The sequence below is a fragment of the Vipera berus genome (assembly GCF_964194415.1).
Source record: "Vipera berus genome assembly, chromosome: 8".
Lineage (NCBI taxonomy): Eukaryota > Metazoa > Chordata > Lepidosauria > Squamata > Viperidae > Vipera > Vipera berus.
Genome location: NC_138211.1, coordinates 10,390,769 through 10,410,743, shown reverse-complemented (window position 1 = coordinate 10,410,743; position 19,975 = coordinate 10,390,769). Strand labels below are relative to the sequence as shown.

General features: G+C 40.4%; 1 protein-coding gene across 1 annotated transcript in view; it reads right to left on the bottom strand.

The window, feature by feature from the left end:
- PKNOX2 (PBX/knotted 1 homeobox 2) overlaps positions 1-19,975 on the bottom strand; it is a 235,591-nt gene that overhangs the window by 194,743 nt on the left and 20,873 nt on the right. The window contains exon 3 of the mRNA XM_081333977.1: positions 11,060-11,103. The gene's annotated coding sequence lies outside the window, so the exon portion shown is untranslated. The remainder of the gene's footprint in view (positions 1-11,059; positions 11,104-19,975) is intronic.

Below are 19,975 nucleotides of genomic sequence, written 5' to 3'. Positions count from 1 at the left end.
TCCCTTTCTCTCCCTCTCCCCCCTCTCTCCCCCTCTCTCCCTCCCTCTTTCCCTTCCCCCTTCTCTCTCCCTCCCTCTCTCTCCCTCCCTCTCCCCGTCTCCACCCCTCACTCCCTTTCTCTCCCTCTCCCCCTCTATCTCCCTCCCTCCCTCTCTCTCCCTCTCCCCTTCTCTCTCCCTCTTTTCCCTCTCCCTCTCTTCCTCTCCCTCCCCCTCCCTCTCCTTCCTCTATCTCTCCCTCTCCCCCTCCCTCCCTCCCTCTCTCTCCCTCTCCCCCCCCCTCTCTCTCTCACACACACACAACTGTGGCACCTCTTAACGCAAGAAGTCCAAAAGCATCACTCTCCTCCCAGGAGAATTTCATTGAAATTCAGTTCCCATAGAAAGAAAATTCTTCTTTATCCCACAGAATGACAATCAATGCCTTGTACAGCTACTCCCCCAACTTACAATCATTCATACAATGACCATTTGAAGTTACAACTGCCCTGGAAAAAGGTGACTTACAACTGGTCCTCGCACTTATGACATTGCATCTCCACGGTCACGTGATCCAAATTGGGACACTTGACAACCAGCAAGTATTTACACGGGCTGCAGTGTCCTGGAGTCATGTGATTTAAGACCTTCCCAACCAGCTTCCCACAAGCAAAGTCAATGGGGAAAATCAGATTCACTTAGCCATTATGGCAAAAAAGATAGCAAAAATTGTGGTTGTATGACCAGGAATACTTGTAGCGGTGAAGCTGTTGGATTAGGAAAGGGGCAACCCAGATTCAAGTTTATCGTCAGCCATGAAAGTTCCCTAGATCAGGGATCCCCAACCCCCGGGCCGTGGACTGGTACCGGTCCACGGCATGCCAGCAACCGGTCCACGCAAACAAGCTAAGCCCCATCCATGGGATGCAGGCAGCACACAAAACCACACACCCTCCAGTCCGCGGAAAAACCTCTCTCTGCGTAACCGGTCCCTGGTGTCCAAAAGGTTGGGGACCTCTGCTCTAGTTAACCGGATAATTCTCTCCCAACCCAGAAAGCTGAAAGAATAATGTTACGAGTGCCGTGCTGAACTCCTGTTCAAAAGACAGAAGGAGGAAGAGAATTTGCTGAGAATTTACTCAAATCAGTTAAATCTGTATCAGTTTTCAGAGGAAAGCACACTTATTACTACCTGTGTGCACTGCATACATTGAATATATTTCAGCAAGATATTTCTTCCTTCGTAAAATGGACTGAGTGTCTTTGCTCAAACTGCCACCAGACAGACGTTTTTGTAAGTACCTGCTTCAATATTAAGGTTTTTTTTAAAAAAAATTAAATACCCAGTTGAGGTATTTCATCAGTTAAAAAAAGGTTTGATAGATTCAAGGTTTAATTCAATTGATTAAAAAGCTGTCACTGACCTCCTGAACTGAGCCTTAATTTGGTGGATTGAATTGTTTAGTGGTGGGGGGGGAATGACCACTACTAACCAATTAACAAATCCTTGACCAAACTGGGTTCATTCTTCTCAGATTAATTCACATGAATCCATTGAATGCCACTGAATTAAGCAGATGACAGCTTTAATTTTTAAGTATATTTCACTTTAATGGAAAATGGTAGCCCAAATGGAATTGCTTCCTTATTTTGAAAAAGATTCTCCTGAGCATTTTAGAAGCCAGAAAAGAAGCAGAAGATTACATAAGAATCTCAGTGGCGAAAGAGAAACCTATAAGGGTAACATGAAATGAAGGCAAGCCTTAAATGTCAAATAATTTCTTTCCAGTATCCTGTCTTTTATTGGACTGGTCTATTGATTCAGAAAACTCAGTCGAGATTATTAACTAGGGCAGAAGCAAACAGAACGGTACAACATCTCAAGAAGGAGCGCCTCAGAGCTGAAATCTGAAAATGGCCGAAGGAAATGTCAGACTTACCAGGCAGATCAGAGAGGAAACATAGCTAGATTGGCAATAGCAATAGAGCTTAAACTTATATACCGCTTCACAGGGCTTTAGAATCTGCTCTAAGTGGTTCACAGAGTCCGCATCTTGCCCCCATTAATCTGGCTCCTCATTTTACCGACCTCAGAAGGATGGAAGGCTGAGTCAACCTTGCGCCGGTCAGGATCGAACTGCTGGCAGTCGGCAGAATTAGCCTGCAATACTGCATTCTAACCACCGCACCATCAGGGCTCTTAGAATTAGATAAGTTAATTCTACTTTATTGTAATGCTATTTAACATAATCTTGCAAATCTGAATGTACAGTTCTTCCACTGTCTCCTTTACAGCCCAAGAAACTCAGGAGGCTCCCTTCTTAGTTTCCTGTCCTACCCAGTATCCAGCTACAGGCTATGCTGTCTCCTTATCCGACCATTCCCTAGGCAACATTCTTTGCCCCATCTCCCAAGGTCTTTTCCACATACTATTACAGGAAAGGAAGAGTGTAGGAGCTCAATTAATGGCAGCCCGCTCCCACTTAGAAGCATAGGAACTCCAAGATTAAGTGTGGATGAATGTATGAGATCTGATCAATGATTGGATGTTCTGGAAGTTTACAGGAAAGGAAGAGCAGGCACAACAATGTGAAGCAAAACATGTCAGGTGCAAAGGATCAGGACCACACATTAGGTAGCAAATCAAGATTTATTGCTCAAACCTACAGAAAAGTCTCTAATCAGCAGTAAATTGGCACCAGATAAGGGTCAACAGAATTCAAGAGAGGATGGACTTGGATTGTTTGTAGCAATGTAATAATTCTAAGCTGATGACGCACTTAACTCCTCCCCCCCAGCTCTGCTTTATCTTCTGCTGACATGACAGAGTCTCAAATGCTGGTGAAGAAAACTTTATTAATCAGTCCCAACTTGTTTCAAATATGACTTTTTCAAGCACTCTCTGTATAGCAGGTGGAGATCTATTGCCCTGAAAGCATTAGCACAATGCAGCTGAGGGTTTACAAAGAACTACTGATTTCAGGGCCATTGGTCTCACTCAAATCTACTAAATGCCATTTAAAAAGATGAAAATCGAAAATATGCCATAAGCTCTCAGGGCTCCATTCATATCTCCTAGCATTTTCTTTTTGCTCTGATTTGGGGAGTTGTCTCATCCCAATGCACCCAAAAAAACCCAGGTCAGATAAATCTGGTCTAGACTCTCTTTTTTGTGTTTTTACCCAGCCAGCAGCCAACCTTGGTTAACTCATGAGAGTTAGGCTGGCATTTCTAAGTTGGCTCCCAACAGCCAGAATCCAACATTTTCCACACTGCTGCCCCATCTCCCCTGTTGTGCAAGGAGAAAACCAGACACATCACCCTTGAATGTCAGGAAAAAAATCCTGATCATCTTGGGGATACCTACCATCAAAGGCTTATTTTTACAGAGATGTGCACTCCCCTCTGCTTCCGAGATCAGAAGGGAAAATCCCTCCAGGAGGTTTAAGATAAATCGTGTGACAAAATTACCCACCCCCTATTAGAAACCATTGTTTTGTAGTAACTGCGGCTCTCCTGCTGTTCCCTGATTCTATCACCACAAGGATTTTGAGCTGGCAAACTGTCTTTGTCTTAGTGATTTTACATTTCAGTGCAGGGATTTAGGGAGGGAGGGAGAAAGGAGAGAAGAGGCAGGGGAGAGAGGGAGGAAGGAAGGAAGGAGAGAAGGAAGGAAGGTGGGAGGGAGGAAAGAAGGAAGGAAGGAAGGAGAGAAGAAGCAGGGAAGAGAGGGAGGGAGGAAGGAAGGAGAGGAGGGAGGGAAGGAGAGAAGGAAGGAAGGAGAGAAGAGACAGGGAAGAGAAGGAAGGAAGATGGGAAGGAAGGAAGGAAGGAAGGAAGGAAGGAAGGAAGGAAGGAAGGAAGGAAGGAAGGAAGGAAGGAAGGAAGAAGAGGCAGGGAAGGGCAGGGAAGGGAGGGAAGGAGGGAGGGAGGGAAGAAGGAAGGCAAGGCTTTTTCCACTTCATTCTGCAGCACAACCGTCTGAACTTTTCCCCAAAGCTTTTGCACTCACTTAGCAAAGCAGAAACAGGGCAAAGGAATGCATGCAACCTACCAACCTGCTGACAGGCACATTTGCACTGAGCTTTTTTAAGCCACTTGGCCCCCACCCCCAAAAAATTTTATTACAAAAGAGTTCCAACCTGATCCCAGAGGCGATAGCTTCCTGCAGGGAACTGCTATGGGATTCTCAATTGCAGCATCGTCATCTACCTTTCTCATCCAAAAATTCTGTGGAATTCGCCTTTGCACGTCACAACGATTCTCAGCCTCAGTCCAGGGGCCTAAATTCATAGTAAGCTATGATGTGGTTTAATCACTGTTTACTGGATGCAGGACAATGATAGGCCACGCAATGTGGCTTAGAATCAGAGGCATCTGATGAAGTCAGCTGCAGCTCATGAATTCTTAATCCCTTTGTTAGTGGGAGAAGGTGCTTCCAGATTCCTGGTTTTTTGCAAAGATGGACTAACAGGGCTCTCCTCTTCAAATGGCTAAAACATGCTTCACAGAGCATATTAATCCAGCCCTAACCACATGTTGACTTTCTGCCCTCTAAATCTTTTTGTGACAAATGGAAGTCTAGCTTTAAAAAAAAAGCAAGCTCCAAATTGACGATGTCAGCTTCCTATAAAGAAAACCTATACCAAATGTTTTACAGATGGCACTTGCCACCAACAAGATTAGCAGAAAAAGTTTAAAAATAGGTCAGAGAAATGTTGGAAATGTAAGCATAAAACAAGTACTTATTATCATATGTGGTGGACATGTGTTAAAGCAAGGAGATATTGGACTTGGCTAGAAAAAAAATGTTAGAAAAACACATTGCTAAGCACATTGATTTGTGCTTCTTAGATTGTAAGCCGCCCTGAGTCTTCGGAGAAGGGCGGGATATAAATGGGATAAAAAAACAAACAAACATAGAGTATAAACCTGATTATTTTTTTTACTAGGTATAATGCCAGGAAAACTTGATCAGCAAAGTACATGTTTGATTTTACATGTGATAACAGTGGCAAGAATTATATTTTCAGAATATTGGAGGAATGAAGAAACACCAGCAGAAGAAGACATAATTAAAAAAATACTAGACTGTGCGGAAATGGACAGACTTACTGGTCCCACTCCTAACATTTGGTCCATCTCAAAGTCTTTATATCTGTCCTGACCTTTGACATCTATGTTCCAAGGGGATGATCAAAGGGGTTAGCTTCATAAAGAAAGCAAGAGGTGGGTTGGTTTTTTTTGCTAAACAGCTGGTGAAACATGTGGAGCTTTTTTTTTTGTTCTTCCCCCAATGGGATGGAATGCAGATCTGGTTATCAAGCTTCCAGGGTAATGCGTGTTGAGCTTCCCAGATCAATAACAAAGGTTCAAAAACAGGAAAGGCTCATGCAAACAGAATGGCTTTCAACACTTCAGAAGAGAGAAAGGAAAAGAAACCAAGCCAAGCAAAAGCCAAGCATAGCAAGCCGAGTGACACAAAAGGAAAGGAAAGAATATTCTCCACGGTAAGGATTAAAAGAAGTCTGCTGCAAAGGTCTCCAGTAGCTAAGGTGGAGTTTTATTCATGGTGGATCTATCCATCCTTGTTGTAAAAACCATCCATGGATGAAGTTGCATTGACATTCTAAAATTTACAAGGTCCCCAAACAGCAGTACCAGATACTTCGAAGGTAGGACTTGTCCTGTGGTGCTTCCTGCAATAGCCATGATGTCTGCAAAACTGTTCAGTGGAATAGAATAGAATAGAATAGAATAGAATAGAATAGAATAGAATAGAATAGAATAGAATAGAATAGAATAGAATAGAGTAGAGTAGAGTAGAGTAGAGTAGAGTAGAGTAGAGTAGAGTAGAGTAGAGTAGAGTTGAGTTTGAAGGGACCTTGGAGGTCTTCTAGTCCAGCCCCCTGCTCAAGCAGGAGAGCCTATACCATCTCAGACAGGTGATTGTCTAGCCTCTTCTGACAGTTTCTCTGTCAGGAAGTTTCTCCTTAATTCCAGATTCCTTCTCTCTTTGATCAATTTCCAACCATTGTTTCTTGTCCTGCCCTCTGGAGCTTTGGTGAATAACGTAACCTCCTTGGTGGCAGCCCCTCAGATACTGGAACACTGCTATCATGTCTCCCCTATTTCTTCTTTTCTGCAGACTAGCCAAACCCAAGTCCCGCAGCCGTTCTTCATATGTTTTAGCCTCCAGGCCTTTGATCATCTTAGTTGGTCTTCTCTGAATTTTTTCCAAACTCTCAACATCTTTTTTGTGATAGGTGACCAAAATTGGCTGCAGTGTTCCAGGTGTGGTCTTACTGGGGCTTTGTAAAGTGGTACTAGTACTTCCAATAAAGCTAGAAATATAGGAATAACCTAGCCATTATGCACACAGAGTTGTCCATACACAAGAATAACTTTTGCTACCCGTGCATACCTTTCAATGTTTCTCATCTGAACGATTTCCTGAAGGGATCCCCACTTATTCTGTGAAGTCCTTTGTGACAGTAGTCCCAAAAATGCTTTTCCAAATGACAACTGGACTTTTTTTTTTGGGCGGAAGGGTTTTGCTTGAAAACATTTCACTTCTCATCCAAGAAGTTTCTAACTGAAAAAGCTTCTTAGATGAGAAGCAAAACATTTTCAATGAAAAAAAAAACCAAGAAAGTCCAGTTGCCTTTTGGAAAAACACTTTTGGGACAAACATCACTTGGATGATTGAGAATCTACAGAGACAATTTGGGATAGTACTGTAAATGGGATAGAGAAATTTGATGTGAAAAGTTCTCAGAAGGCAAAATGCCACTGAGCGTGTAGCTCTCTCTAAGCAAACACATTTTTAAAGCTTTCAGAGAATTTGAAGAACGCTTTTGAGGCTTGCCTCTGCTCCTTAACATTTCCTGAAAGTCTAATCCTGGCTTTTAAAAAAAAAAACTACAAATTTTTGAACTGCAGTACAGTCACTTTTCGGATGCCAGGATCAATCAGACACATCAATGTCTATGATGTGATAAACATTCATAGAAGTGAAATAACTGAATCTAAAATATTTTATAAACTCTGAGAACAAAAGTATACTGTGAACAGATCTTCCATGTCTGCAAAAAAATAAGCAATTGATAGCTCACTTATCTGCTGAAATGCTATAGATGTTTTAATAGCATTCCTGAGATTGTTTCACTGTTTCCATAAGATCTAAACATTTTGATTACCATTCCTTCTGTGTGGGAGGATAGAATCTTTTGCCAGTCTCCTTCTCCTTGTAAAATTTTAGCTGTGACTAACAGATGAACAATAAATGAACATAACTCCACAGTCATAATTTGAGCAGAAATCTGGCTGGATTTGGCTTGTAAGAATAAAACAGGAATATAAGAACAAAGAAAACTGCTCTGTGGGCTTCTAGCCATTCTTTTAGCAACCAGTCACAACAGCACTGAAAAAAGTAATTTACATGCAGTCTTCACACTTATGACCATTGCAATCTCCCCAGGGTCACGTGATCAGTTTGGATGCTTGGCAATCAACCTGTATCTACGACAGTTGCTCTGTCCCAAGGTCATCTCATCACCATTTGCTGACTTTCACATCCAGTGTCTGACAAGCCAAGTCAATGGGGGAAGCTGAATTTGCTTAACAACCTCCTGAGACGTGTAACAATTGCAATGATTTCTTAACGTCTGTGGACACGACTTACATAAAAATCGCCTTTCTTAGCAATGTAAGTAATTCCAATCCCATTTATAAGTCAAGGACTATCAGTATACTGATTCAGATTTTAGTTATACTGAAGCTAATATTAGTGACAGTGACTAGCAGTAGTTCTCCAGTAAGTTTGTTTGTTTGTTTATTTATTTATTTATTTATTTATTTATTTATTTATTTATTTATTTATTTATTTATTTATTTATTTTCTATACCGCCCTTCTCCCGAAGGACTCAGGGCGGTGTACAGGGCAATAAAAATACAATAAAAATACAATATACAAAAGTTAAAAATAAGATTAAATAGAACTAGCCCATTACAATAAATAATTAAAAATTACTAAATAAAATACCCCAAACCTATGAGACCAGGCCGGCTTGTTCAAATAGGTAAGTTTTCAGATCACAGCGGAAAGAGCGAAGGTCAGGAGCCATCCGGAACTCAACCGGTAATTGATTCCAAAGGGCTGGCGCGCCCACAGAGAATGCTTTTCCCCTGGGGGGCTGCCAGCCGGCACTCTCTGACTGGCGGCACCATGAGGAGGCCCTCTCTGTGGGAGCGCACAGGACGAAGGGAAGTTGGCGCCGGCAGCAGGTGCTCCCGTACGTAATCCAGACCCATGCCATTTAGGGCTTTGTAGGTCATTGCCAGCACCTTGAATTTCAAGTTCAAGGTGTTTCCAGCCCCACCTATAGGGGCTGGGACTAAACCTGGCATTTTTGTATGAAAATATTGCACAGGAATCTGGGAATGTTGTGTTCGTCTCCTTTTTCCTCTGGAATGTACCACACTTTTATTAATGTCTTTAAGATGTCATGGAATCATTCTATGGCAGTGTTTCTCAACCTTGGCAATTTTAAAATGTCTGGACTTCAACTCCCAGAATTCCCAGAGTTGAGCCAACATGCTGGCTGGGGAATTCTGGGAGTCAAAGTCCAGACATCTTAAAGTTGTCAAGGCTAAGAAGCACTGTTCTATGTATGACAAGACAATGTATCAATCCAAGACTGACTGTTAGGGAAGGGGAAAAGGGCTATTAGGTTGCCATAGATTGTCCCAAACCTCACCACATTTCTGAAATGTCTTTCTCTGTCATGAAATTTCAAGACTTGTCTTTCTTTCAGAGGATCAAAGAGTCCTGAAAAATGAACATACAGTTCAACTTAAGCTTTAATACAATATACAGGAGCCCTGGTAGTTAAAGTGCAGTACTGCAGACTTAACTCTGCCCACAGCCAGGAGTTCGATCCTGATGGGCTCAAGGTTAATTCTGCCTTCCATCCTTCCAAGGTCCTGTAAAATAAGAACCCAGATTGTTGGGGGAAATGTGCTGACTCTGTAAACCATTTAGAGATGATCAGGGGAGGAAAAGATTCAGCTGCCTAGTCAAGATTAGGTCTGAGTCACAGGGAACCAAGAATCCAGGGAGGCAAAACAGAAAGACCACTCAGAAAATCAGGCTGGATTTTCTGGCAAAACATTAAAACCCAAGAAAATGCTTGCTGCTCAGACAAAATACCAGCACTAAAAGGAAGCATTTGGTAGCATTTCTTTATCCAACAGGCTTCAAAATTAAAGTCATTTCTGAGCTAGTGAGTTCTTTGCCCCAAATATTCCAATTTATAGTTCTGGAGATTTGCAGAGAACTAGAGCTTATTCTATTCCTGGCAAATTCACAACACTGACGTTTTTTATCCTCAGTTTCTTGTCTTTAAAATTTGTGGCAGGTTTTTCTGAAATGTTCTTCCTCCCCGTCCCAAAATCATGCATGATTAGTTATCAATAAACATCAATTTACCTGAATGCAAAAAATCTCCCTTCAGTGATATTTTGTTCCCCCCCAAAAAACAACAACAACAAAACCCCTAAGTTTTATTTATTTTTATTTTTATTTTAATTCCATTTATATCCCGCCCTTCTCCGAAGACTCAGGGTGGCTTACAAGCTTAGCAGTAGCCTTCATTCTATGTATATGTAGTTTAAGCAGGATCCCAAAGGTGCTTTTTCATGAGGCAACTGGACTTTATATTTATATTCCTTGCAGACAGCTGGTCAATTAATATACATCCATCCATTCCCCATCATCCAGTCAGAGCTGAAGAAGCTTCTTGGATGAGAAGCGAAACATCTTCAAAAAAAACCCAAGAAAGTCCAGTGGCCTCTTGAAAAAGCACCTTTGGGATGGACAACCATGACCTGGATGACTCAGAATCTCCACAGACATTTAAACCAGGAAGTAGTTGTTAATACGTTTTCCATGTAGACAGTTTTAGTGACTGGAAGCAGAAAGGAAGAGAAATTGGAATAGGCATATCAGAAGTCATCTAGCGGCATTTCTTCATAGTGACATATAGCTATTGCTAATGTCATCCCAACCATGACTGAAGCCATTAACATTTGTACGTATTACTGTTACTGCATAACCAATGGCTGAGTCACCAGTGGGAATCCTTCCTGGAGGATGGCGGCTTAACACTTTGGCAGATTCTGCCACGCACATACAAGTTTCACATTTGCGAGTAGGCAACAAACGTGGCTATCTGGGCTACGAGTTACAAACCTTGGACTTGTCTGTGACCATAATAAATATTGATATTATTAATGAAGGTTGGTCATTTCATGAGACTCTGCTTCCATCCTTGCGCTTTGGGCTATTTTGGCTATTTGTGGTTGACTTACCTTCAGAGGTAACGATACCAGGGTGTCAAAGGAGGAGGGTGGCATGATGGCCCATTGGCATAAGGACTCCTCCCTTAGGCAGGGGGTTGGACTAGAAGACCTCCAAGGTCCTTTCCAGCCTTATGATTCTATACTTCTACTTTGATTGATTGAGTTACAAACCAGAAGCCAGCTTCCCTAAACAGGGGTTCTGAAAGTGTCAAGTCAGTCAGACGCTGCTTTAAAAAGGAAGAATTCATTTGGCCTTTTTTTTTTTTGCAAAGGTGGTGAAGAAATAAAAGTAAATGCAGGCTTTTAGCTTTCTCAGCTTTTGTTGTTGTTTTTTTTAATCCCATTTATATCCCGCCCTTCTCCGAAGACTCAGGGCGGCTTACAATTTTAAGCACAAACCAATGTGCTTAGCACATTGTTGTTGTTGCTGCTGTTAGTATGAACTACAAATTTTCCACAATTCCACAGGGATGCAAAGCTCAAACATGGAGAGATTCTGCATACTGTAGTTTGGTGCAAAGAAAGTCTTAACTAAAGAAACATATTCCGTATTAGCTTTTCTTTCATCCTACCTGAACATATTTTAGTAATTTCATTAAGCTTTAAAGCAGTAAGGGCGTCGCTGTAAGCCACCTTGTGGAATGGCACAAACACCACATATCTGGTATGATTTTTAACTTCCAAGCTGAGGACAATTTAGCAACAGTTTTCACTTACCAGCTTGAAAGGCAGAAGCATCAGGATCCAACTCTAGTAACCATCTGTGAATACAACAAAGGGCCTTGCATTAGAAAGGGCCACAATCTCAGCAAAAATGGAGCAACGTTGAACGTGATGGAAAAGGAAAAGAACAAATCCAAAGTTATAAAGTCAATACATGATCAGCATTGTGAAAATTCGAACACATAACTAGATCAAAAACTAATTTATGAAGGGTAGGGTATTCTTTGAATATGGGACTGAGTGTTGAAGTAGCAAGGAGATTTAACCAGAAGATCAGGATCCTGCCTAACATTGAATACCTCTTTTAAGATGGGAGTAATAAATCATTAGAACAACAAATGTATCAAGCTTTCAATTCAAAAGCACCTGTTGATTGATGAAAATATGTTTACAACTAACCCATCGTCTAAGGTTAAAGCAAGATGGTAACTTTAACGTCTGATTTATTTAAACTGCATTTCTTCATTAATTGGGTTCTTTTATTTAATTTCTTGTCACAATTGCTTTGAAAGGAAACCCAGTTTCACAGCTGCATTTGGTGCGTTGGAATTTTGTTTTACGACTGACTTAGTCTATTAAGGTTTTATACTATTTTACATCATTTGATCTGAGGATTCTCACCATTAAACTAAAATCCCCAAATATGGTACAGTGAGAAGAACACTAAGATTCAAGTCAGCCAAACCTCTGTTCAAACTTTCTGTCAGCAATAGTGCTGATAAAACATATAAAATAAATGTCTAATCAATTTCTTTAGAAATGGATAAATGTAATAGTTTATATAGTCTCTGCTTCAGCACTGAGGGGTATAACTAACACCCATCTTTCTCAGATCAAAACCTTCACAATAATGTGTATGATCAATGCACTCAAGAATAAATACATTTATGAAAGTTACACATTGAAAGATGTCAAATACGGTGGTGCAGTGGTTAGAATGCAGTATTGCAGGCTGACTCTGTCCACAGCCAGGAGTTCAATCCTGACTGCCTCATGCTTCACTCAGCCTTCCATTCTTCCGAGGATGGTAAAATGGGGATCCAGATTGTTGGGGGCAATATGCTGATGTTGTAAACCCCTTAGAGCAGACATGTCAAACTCGTGACGTCATGTGATGTCACGGAATGTACCAGAGCTTTCCCCCCATTGCTGGCAATGGGGTGGGCGCGGTTTCCTCGTGATGCATTCGGCCTGTGGGCTGGCAGATTGACACCCCCTTAAAGAGTGCTTTAAAGATTATGAAGCGGCATATAAGTCTAAGTGCTATTGCTATGTAGTGATGTAAAGAGAAAGCGCGCTTATATGTGAAAAATGTCAATTTACAAAAGTACATAATGGAAATTGATATAAAGAAGATAATCAGGGAAATGTATATTAAAGAACATTTTTTTCGAAGAATAAATGTTTTGAAGAATAAATGTTCACTTAAATGTTCACTTAAATAGTTACGTACAGAAGTACTGAATGATAGAAAACATACCTACAAAAATGTGTAGAATTTTAAAGCCTTGCTAGGTTCAATTATTTTTATGCGATTTGGAGAATTATATAAAGAAATAAAGAAAACAGAAAAAGCAACTTTAGGTTATAACTCCTTTTTCTCCATCCATATATTAAAAAATAACTCTTGTGATGGGTCTCACCACATTACATTTTTCTCAAACTAAAGCTATTTGAATCATATGCAACAAAGTTAGAAGTATCTGATTAACAAGCTAGCCATTTATATGATTAATTTATTAGAATAATCATAGGAAATTATTTTTTTTTACGTTTGTGCATAGTTACCCAACTGGAAAATACATATGTATCTGTCCTTTACTACAAAATATCTCATGTGAAACAGCTCATAATCTTCCAGGGCTTAAAAATCTTCTTTTCCCCCCCTTCCTTCCACTCCTCAGCCTCCCATTATCACAAATTGTTCCTATACACCCCCATGCACACTCCCAGTCCTGTTTTGCACTGACCCATTGTTCAAAGCAATGCCTTAAACAGTTCGTATTTTGTTAATTGTACAAGCTTAATGGAGGAATGTATTGGTAAGAAGAGGAGGATAACTGCCATCAGGCCAGCAATAAAGCAAAATTAATGGTCCATAGGAAGATATCATGTCCACTTAATATCAGCTTTGAAACTCTAATAAAATAATGTGGTATCAACAGCAGCAGTGCGTTCTGTCTCATTCTTAGACACTCGTACACAATGTACGCAGATTGCTTACACCACATTAAATCACTCATAAAACAGACCCAGTTCAAGTGAAGCTCACAAGATCCTCCAGGGAGCATAGCAGACCAGAAATGTGTTGTATAAGGATCATTACCAGCATGCACAGCTGTAGTAACACCCACAAAGTCCAGGCCAGAGGCAACACAGGGGTAGGGGTGGGGGAGAAAAATGTATCTGGAAAAGAGAATGAGGTCTTCATTAGGGCTTTATTAGCCCTTTCCAAAAATGTTGAACGCTTTGGAAACTCAAAGCTGGAAATCACAGCCGATAATGCTGGACAGAAGGAAAAGGAGAGTTACTTTAGAACTTTCCACGTCAATAGTAGCAAGACCAAAAACAATGCTTGGAAGACAACTGGCTTTGGAAATTCTATCAAACCAATAGATAAAGTTTATGAAATCCAAGTGGCTGGAGTATACTTTTCTTACCCTTCCTGATAAGGTAGGTAAAAGATCTAAGTGAATGCCCTTGCCTTTAATTATCATCTGTTAAATCAAGGGTCCCCAACCCCTGGTCCGTGGACCAGTACCGGGCCACGGCATGCCAGCAACCGCTCTGCACAAACAAGCAAAGCCCCATCCGTGGGATGCAGGCAGCACACAAGGCACCACGCACTTTCCGGTCAATGGAAAAACCTTACTCCTTGGAACCAGTCCCTAGAGCCCAAAAGGTTGGGGACCTCTGGGTTAAACCACATGCTAATTTTTTATGGTGTTTTTTTTAATTATTTCGGTAAAATCCCAAGGGAAGGCATTTTGGGGAAAATCCCTTCCATTTGGATCCCTTTCAACAGCAGGGCCCTTGCAATGTCTCCACAAAAGGGAAGCCTTGCCCTTCGGACGTTGTTAAGAGACTTTTCCTTCTTGAAATGCAGAATAGTGGTCCAATGCATTCCTCAACTCACACGTTTGGTGTAGAATTGGAAAGACATTTGGACCCGGTTCTGCAGGTCTTCAGAAAGAATAGGGCTAATCTTCCCATCTTTGTAAGCAATGACATTATCTTAGTTCAAAACATAAAGTCAGTTATGAGATTGACTCCAGCTTTCCCTTACTTGCCCAACAAATGTGAGAGAATACTGAAGGATGAGCTCCTAGAGCAGGGGTGTCAAACTGCAGGCCCACAGGCCGGATGCGTCATGCCGAAACTGTGCCCACCCCAGCTCTGGCAATGGGAAAAAAGTTGTGATAGGTGGTGACACGTCACCTGACGTGGCGAGTTTGACACCCCTGTCCCAGAGCAAACTTCTCTTTTCTACCATCTCTGTCTAGATTTTTTTTTCTCACTGCAGTTCCATTTGAGTCGAGCTCAATTCCTGATGACTTCATGGCCACAACCATGAAGATTCTCTGGATGTTCTTCCTAGTCTAGTTTACATCCCTGCTATTCAGTTATCTCATCCAGATGCTAACTAGATCTGGCCCGTCATAACTTTTAGGCTCCTAGATATGTTGGCCAAGAGTTACTTGTTACTTATTCAGTTTTTATTTTCATTCCAAGGGGATGTTCTTGCACTGAATTATCCTTCCCTAAAGGCTCCACTTGGATTAGATCAATACTATGTTCCAACAAAGATCAACTGTATTGCTTTGGAAAGCCAAACAGAAAGGGGGAAAAATATTCTTCACTGCACCACTTTCAGGCACATACTGCCTCTGAACACAAGATTATAGTTGCGTGCCAAGGCTGTCCGCTATCGCCCTTGTTATTTATATTAACATTAGAGATACTATTGGTTAAGATTCGGAATTCGGAAAAAATTAAGGGGATACAAGTTGGAGATCAGGATTACAGATTGAGAGCATTTGCAGATGATCTGGTTGTTACAGTGACCCAGCCAGAGAACTCTGTTGTGGACCTGATGGAGATAATAACACAATATGGGAAGGTTTCTGGATTTAAAGTAAATATACAGAAAACTAAAATTTTGGCTAGAAATATGACAGTTTCGCAGAAGGCTCTCTTAGAAGGATTAACTGGATTTGAGATTGTTAAAAGGGTTAAATATTTGGGGGTGATTTTGTCGCCCTCTAATACAAAGCTATATAAAAATAATTATGAAAAGTTATGGGGGAAAATTCAAAAAGAACTGGAGAGTTGGGAAAAATTGCAATTGTCTTTGTTGGGACGGATCGCAGCAGTGAAAATGAATGTCCTGCCCAAATTTTTATTCTTATTTCAAATGATACCGATTCTTAAGAAAGACTCTAACTTGGAGGAATGGCAGCGTGGTATCAATAAATTTGTGTGGGCAGGGAAAAAGCCACGAGTTAAACTTAAGATTATGCAGGATACTCGTGAGAGAGGTGGCCTTAAAATGCCTAATTTTAAATTATATTATGAAGCTGCTGCACTAGTAGGAATAAGTGATTGGATTAATTTGACACAATCGAGGTTATTAAATCTTGAGGGCCATGATCTGTTGTTTGGCTGGCATGCATATTTGTTGTATGATAAGAAGGTAGATACTGTGTTTAGGATGCATATTTTAAGACAGGCATTGCTGAGAGTTTGGAAGAAGTATAGACATAAGTTAAGCAGCAAGATACCATTGTGGGCAATCCCAAAACACGCAATAGAAAATATACATGCTGGTTTCAAACATGATGAGACTACTTACAAGGAAATTTTAAGTTTGGAAAGGAATATTTGGTGCTTGAAATCATATAGTTTCTTGCGAGAAGAGAAGGTTGTTCAGACTTGGTTTCAATATATTCAGTTACAGGCCAGGTGGAAAGAAGACCAAAAAAATGGATTTGCAACGACTGATGAAAATTTGATAAAGCAAATTAGAAATCAAGGACCAGCACATATTAAACGGATATATCTTGCATTGATAGAGATCGATTCAGAAACAGAGCTTGTTAAGGATTGTATGATAAAATGGGCCCAAAACATTCAGGAAGTTATTACAATGGACACGTGGGAAAAGATCTGGGTGAGGAATGTAAAATTCACTCAAGCTCAAAGTTTAAGAGAGAACTTTTACAAAATGTTTTATAGATGGCATCTAGATCCTAAAAAGCTTGCAAGTATGTATCCGAATTATCAGCCTAAATGTTGGAGGTGTGGTGATGAAGAGGCAACATATTTTCACATATGGTGGACATGTAAAAAGGTCAAGGCTTTTTGGATAAAAGTCTGGTGGAATATGCAGAAGATTTTTAAACGGAGGATAAAGTTTTGTCCGCAATTTTTTTTGTTGGGAATAATTGTTGACGCTACAGTTGTGGACTCTAAGTTGATGCTGAATTTAGTTACGGCAGCAAGACTTTTGATAGGTCAATATTGGAAGAAAGAGGAACTGCCGACTATACAAGAGTGGATTTTAAAGGTTTCCGACTTGGCAGAGATGGCGAAGATTTCGGCCTATTTGAAAGATTACTCGCAAGAACATTATATTATGGAATGGAGAAAATGGATTGAGTTTATCCAGAATAAGTATAGGGTCAAGAAGTTTTATCTAGCATTTGAATAAGTCTTCTTTCGTTTTCTTTTTTCTTTTTTTATTTTGTCTTCTATATATATTTAATAATGCTAAGTTTTGTTTGATCCTATATAAGTTAGAGAGTGATGGATTTTAGAATTTATAGTTGTTAGTATATGGTTGTTTATGATTGCCTTTTTATATATATATACCTTGTATTTAGCTCTGGGAAGTCCGGGGGGGGGAGGGGGGTTAGGGGGAGGTGGGGGGGAGGAGGGAGGGGGGGAGGGGGGGGAAGGGGGGAGGTAGGGAGGGGAGGTAGGGAGGGGGAAGGGGGTTTTTTAAAGGAAAACTGTATTTTTAAAACTTTTCAATAAAAAAAGATTATAGTTGCGTGCCAAAACAAATCTAATACTCTGTCAAGGACCACTAGATGGTTTGTCTGTAGGTAAATAATGTATTCACTATAACAAGGTTAACAAAATTACCCCATCTGGAAAATGCAGATCCCGGTAAATTAACAAGTGGTGGCCACAATAGAAAAAAAGCATCTGCAACCATGCGTAGCCAATGGTGTTTTTAAAAGGCAATAAAAGCAAAGGTATATACATTCTTATTGTTAAAATGCAATTAGAACTTCTCTTGATATATACCATCTCGCTTTCCATGCTGTAGACACAATTAAAAAAAAAACTCAGCTAACCAACTTATCCTGTTTTCCAGGCTCCTCGGTGAAAACCCAGGCAATAAAGTGACATTTCTGTCATATCTGAACTCCCAGGCTAATTCAGAATAATCTACTTTTAATAGAAAGCAATATGCAAGGGGTAGTGACATTTGGCTGAGTTCCTCTTTGTTTTGTGCTCCAAGTGTCTTGGAAGTTACCAAAGTTGCCAATAAACGTATTATTTCTGCACAAGCTAGGTATATTACCATAAATATCGACAGATTTTTGAGAGGCATTTTATTGCATTTCTTTTTATTTCAAGCTCCTGTGTTCCATATAGGAAGCTATAAAAATCACCCTCTCTTCCATTACATTGGCTAGTAACCAACATTTTTGTGCACTGGTGAATTCTCTGACTTATTCTAAAATAAATATTCAGTACATCTATTAAGGACGGTCTCTTTTTTTTTTACTAGGACACAGACCTGTAAGAAATTGTCCCAAAATTTCAAGTGGCCTCAGATTTCAAAGGACCAGAACAATTAGATCTTCTGCATCTTGTAGGCAAAATTCCAGGACCTGCAGAGATGGTTCTTTAAACAGAATCCTTTTTTAAGCGTCCCCTATCGGAATTCTGAAGTTCAAAGATGTGGATATACACAGAAAAAGAGACACACACAAACATAGGTGTTTATATTTAGTTGGGTACCTTCACTCACTCATCAATTGTTTACTGCTGGATATGCTCCAAAGATACAACTTATTCCTCTGCTGCACACTGAATGACTGCAATCAATATTGCTTAAAATCAAAATAAAGCTTTACTATCTTCAAACTCAACATCTTCTCTTCTTTATTAGATTTTGCTGATTTCTCAGACTGTATGTGGTTGCTTTTAAGTTTTATGATCTAGTCTTGGACTGTAATCAAATACCTGTTCATTCATCATGGGCCAGCAAAGCAAGGTCTTACAAAGCAAACTTCACCAAAGTCCCCTGTATATAAGGTGAAGTCCCAAGAGTGCCTTTTCAAAAGGCATCTGGACCTGCTTTGTTTTTCCTTGAAGACGTTTGGCTTCTCATCCAAGAAGCTTCTTCAGTTCTGACTGAACGGTGGAGGATGGAAGGACTGATATTCCTTGCAGTCATGTGGTCATTAATACTCTTTCTGAGTGTCATTGAGGCCACTTGGAGGTTTATCTGTGGCCTCAGGAGTGTAGAACCTTTTTGGAACTGCTGAGAGGACTGTGTTGTAAACAGGAGATAGGAAATCCAGATGCCTTTTGAAAAAGCACCTTTGGGACAACCATGACCTGGATGACTGAGAATCTCCATAAACTTCAGTCGCCCTTTTTTTCAGCCAATATCTTGCTACAATGGAAGGAAGAACACACTTGTGTGTGGCATAATGCTAATCAATAGGCATTAAGGATGTGGCCAATCAACAAAGTTGATTTTAACTGTGATCTGTAGAGTTACCAAAAAAAATGCTACTTAACAGCTATGGATAAGCTCACTGACTTACTGCGAAAAATATTTTGCAATCACATCAAAAAATTGGTCAGTAGGCTTTACTGAAGAAAAAAAAAAAGAGGTAGGCTGAAGTTAATTCGATGTGGTTAAACCAAGTGCTTCCAAGCCTAGAAAAAAAATTATTGCTTTCCCTCCAATAGTTACATTAGAACAGGGAATTTTTGTAGGGTATCACTGTATTATCAGTTCCTTTTTGTGGCAGATGACCTCATCTATTCCTGTACTTGACTCTTCCCCTATATAAAATAAAATTTAAAAAAATTCTTGCCTCAGACAGACAGAATAAATGGAATACTAACTACTCAGCTCAAGCAACAGCCAAATGACTGAAGACACAATATAACTATTCTAATTAATCTTTGCTTGGGCTGGATGTTTGAAAACAAGACACAGCTCACCCTTGCTTGGTACGTACAACATACGTTCATAAGATCAGCAGTTTATAGTCTTTGTGGACATGTTTTAAGGACCAAGGGTTTTCCTACAGCTTCGCTTGAATCTACAGGTTGTTCTCCACAAGTGAGCCCAACATTTCCATTGCTAAGCTAATAGCAATAGCACCTAGTGCTTCACAGTGCATTACAGCATTCTTTAAGCGGTTTACAGAGCCAGCCTGTTGCCCCCAACAATCTGGGTCCCCATTTTACTGACCTTGGAAGGATGGAAGGCTGAGTCAACCTTGAGTCGGTGAAAATCGCACTGCAGGCAGTGGGCAGAGTTTGCTTGCAATACTGCATTCTAACCCCTGTGACACCATGTCTCCTTCCTTCCTTCCCATTTAGCAATAGCACTTAGACTTATTTACCACTTCACAGCGCTTTACAGTACTCTCTAAGGGGGTTACAGAGTCAGCCTATTGCCCCACTTATGACCACAAGTGAGCCCAACATTTCCATAGAATATGGAACGGAACGGAACGGAACAGAACAGAACAGAACAGAACAGAACAGAACAGAATAGAATAGAATAGAATATGGAACGGAACGGAACAGAACAGAACAGAATAGAATATGGAACGGAACGGAACAGAACAGAACAGAACAGAACAGAAC